General features: G+C 48.7%; 1 non-coding gene across 1 annotated transcript; it reads right to left on the bottom strand.

The window, feature by feature from the left end:
- Positions 1-227: 227 nt before the first annotated feature.
- Positions 228-303, bottom strand: Trnas-cga. The gene has a single exon. It is a non-coding gene; the product is annotated as a tRNA-Ser (tRNA).
- Between the last annotated feature and the right edge of the window lie 2,968 nt (positions 304-3,271).

Consider the following 3,271-nt stretch of genomic DNA (forward strand, 5'->3'; position numbering starts at 1 on the left):
CACGACTCACGCCCGGTACTCACAGCTTTACTTCTGCCAGTACCTCGTCTCCTACCTTCCAAACTTTACAGAAGCTCTCCTGCGAACCAAGCAGAACTAGCACTCCTGAAAGAAAGGATATTGCGGAGACATGGCTTAGCCACAGCCTGGGGGTTGTTTCCAGAATGAGATTTTCACTCTGCAGCGGAGTGTGCGCTGATATGAAACTTCCTTGCAGATTAAAACCGTGTGCCGACCGAGACTCGAACTCGGGACCTTTGCCTTTCGCGGGCAAGTGCTCTACCAACTGAGCTACCGAGGCACGACTCACGCCCGGTACTCACAGCTTTACTTCTGCCAGTACCTCGTCTCCCACCTTCCAAACTTTACAGAAGCTCTCCTGCGATGGTTGGTTGGTTGTTTTGGGGAAGGAGACCAGACAGCGTGGTCATCGGTCTCATCGGATTAGGGAAGGATGGGGAAGGAAGTCGGCCGTGCCCTTTCAGAGGAACCATCCCGGCATTTGCCTGGAGTGATTTAGGGAAATCACGGAAAACCTAAATCAGGATGGCCGGACGCGGGATTGAACCGTGGTCCTCCCGAATGCGAGTCCAGTGTCTAACCACTGCGCCACCTCGCTCGGTCTCCTGCGAACCAAGCGGAACTAGCACTCCTGAAAGAAAGGATATTGCGGAGACATGGCTTAGCCACAGCCTGGGGGTTGTTTCCAGAATGAGATTTTCACTCTGCAGCGGAGTGTGCGCTGATATGAAACTTCCTGGCAGATTAAAACTGTGTGCCCGACCGAGACTCGAACTCGGGACCTTTGCCTTTCGCGGGCAAGTGCTCTACCAACTGAGCTACCGAAGCACGACTCCGCTGCAGAGTGAAAATCTCATTCTGGAAACAACCCCCAGGCTGTGGCTAAGCCATGTCTCCGCAATATCCTTTCTTTCAGGAGTGCTAGTTCTGCTTGGTTCGCAGGAGAGCTTCTGTAAAGTTTGGAAGGTAGGAGACGAGGTACTGGCAGAAGTAAAGCTGTGAGTACCGGGCGTGAGTCGTGCTTCGGTAGCTCAGTTGGTAGAGCACTTGCCCGCGAAAGGCAAAGGTCCCGAGTTCGAGTCTCGGTCGGGCACACAGTTTTAATATGCCAGGAAGTTTCATATCAGCGCACACTCCGCTGCAGAGTGAAAATCTCATTCTGGAAACAACCCCCAGGCTGTGGCTAAGCCATGTCTCCGCAATATCCTTTCTTTCAGGAGTGCTAGTTCTGCTTGGTTCGCAGGAGAGCTTCTGTAAAGTTTGGAAGGTAGGAGACGAGGTACTGGCAGAAGTAAAGCTGTGAGTACCGGGCGTGAGTCGTGCTTCGGTAGCTCAGTTGGTAGAGCACTTGCCCGCGAAAGGCAAAGGTCCCGAGTTCGAGTCTCGGTCGGGCACACAGTTTTAATCTGCCAGGAAGTTTCATATCAGCGCACACTCCGCTGCAGAGTGAAAATCTCATTCTGGAAACAACCCCCAGGCTGTGGCTAAGCCATGTCTCCGCAATATCCTTTCTTTCAGGAGTGCTAGTTCTGCTTGGTTCGCAGGAGAGCTTCTGTAAAGTTTGGAAGGTAGGAGACGAGGTACTGGCAGAAGTAAAGCTGTGAGTACCGGGCGTGAGTCGTGCTTCGGTAGCTCAGTTGGTAGAGCACTTGCCCGCGAAAGGCAAAGGTCCCGAGTTCGAGTCTCGGTCGGGCACACAGTTTTAATCTGCCAGGAAGTTTCATATCAGCGCACACTCCGCTGCAGAGTGAAAATCTCATTCTGGAAACAACCCCCAGGCTGTGGCTAAGCCATGTCTCCGCAATATCCTTTCTTTCAGGAGTGCTAGTTCTGCTTGGTTCGCAGGAGAGCTTCTGTAAAGTTTGGAAGGTAGGAGACGAGGTACTGGCAGAAGTAAAGCTGTGAGTACGGGGCGTGAGTCGTGCTTCGGTAGCTCAGTTGGTTGAGATTGAATTGACTGGATCCGTACGTCAAGGTTGCCCAATGTCAATGGCCCTTTTCGCAATAGCAATAGAACCTCTCCTCGCGACACTCGCGCATCACCTGCAAGGACTGCATATACACGGCAAGAAAATAGTGTGCAACGCCTACGCAGATGATGTGGGCGTCCTGGTTATACATGAAGATGAAGTGGCGAAAGCTCTTCAGATTGTACACACATATGAACTTGCTTCTGGCGCCAAACTAAATAAAAGGAAGTCAGGCATCATGAACCTAGGCAGAGGAATATCCATGCAAAATCGGGGACAATTGACGGAAGTATCCACATTGAAATGTTTGGGTATTGAATTTAGGAGCAACATCCAACACACTATTGCCGTCAATTATAAAAAACTACTTGCAAGCATACGAGCATCTGTACAAGGAAACAGTATGAGGCAACTGGACGAGATACAGAAAATCAAACTAGTAAATGTGTACATAACATCCAAACTTAACTATGTTGTCCAAGCTTTTCCGATGCCATTAGAAACAGCCAGAAGAATTTTATCCGCGATAGGAAGCTTTGTATGCCAAGGCAACATTTTCAAAGTGAAGTTCAATACACTAACACTCCCAACAAGGAAAGGAGGTTTAAACCTTGTTGATGTCAGTTACAGGTCACGAGCGTTATATGTGTGTCGAATGTGCAAGCAATGGAAACAGATGCCCGACAGCTTAACGGCCCACTTGCTGAATGAAATTGCTCCAACAAGCATGCAGCCGCCTATAGATGTGAAGCATATACCAGCTGGTCTTTGTCACCTGAAAACGTTTCTCGTTGAGTACAGTTATATCTCCTCGAGGCTCTCAGAACAGCAGTTGAAGAGAGTAAAGGACATCTATACATATTTGATGGAAGCTAAGGACGGAAATATTATTGAAAGAAAATACCCCAACAACGACTGGTCTGCAATTTGGAAAAATATCGACGATCGGAACTTACCCTCTAAGGTGAAAGCAACTTGGTATAATGCAGTCAACAGGAAAATTTCAACTAATTCCAAATTGCACGCTATACATCTCACAAATTCGCCCTTGTGCGCGTCATGTAACCTTCTTGACACTGAAGAACACCGATTCGTGTGTGAAAGAGTAAGAAACATATGGCATATAGTTAAGCAGAAATTAGCGACCGTTAACAGAACATCTCCAACCGTTTTCACCGCCGCAGATTTTCTGACTCCAGACGCAGTGCCATACCCTGATACGAAAAGAAATGCTGTTAACTGGCTAAAAGGGCACACTGTGCACTATATCTTGAAGGCAG

This window comes from Schistocerca americana, chromosome 2 (genome assembly GCF_021461395.2).
Source record: "Schistocerca americana isolate TAMUIC-IGC-003095 chromosome 2, iqSchAmer2.1, whole genome shotgun sequence".
In the NCBI taxonomy this organism is placed as follows: domain Eukaryota; kingdom Metazoa; phylum Arthropoda; class Insecta; order Orthoptera; family Acrididae; genus Schistocerca; species Schistocerca americana.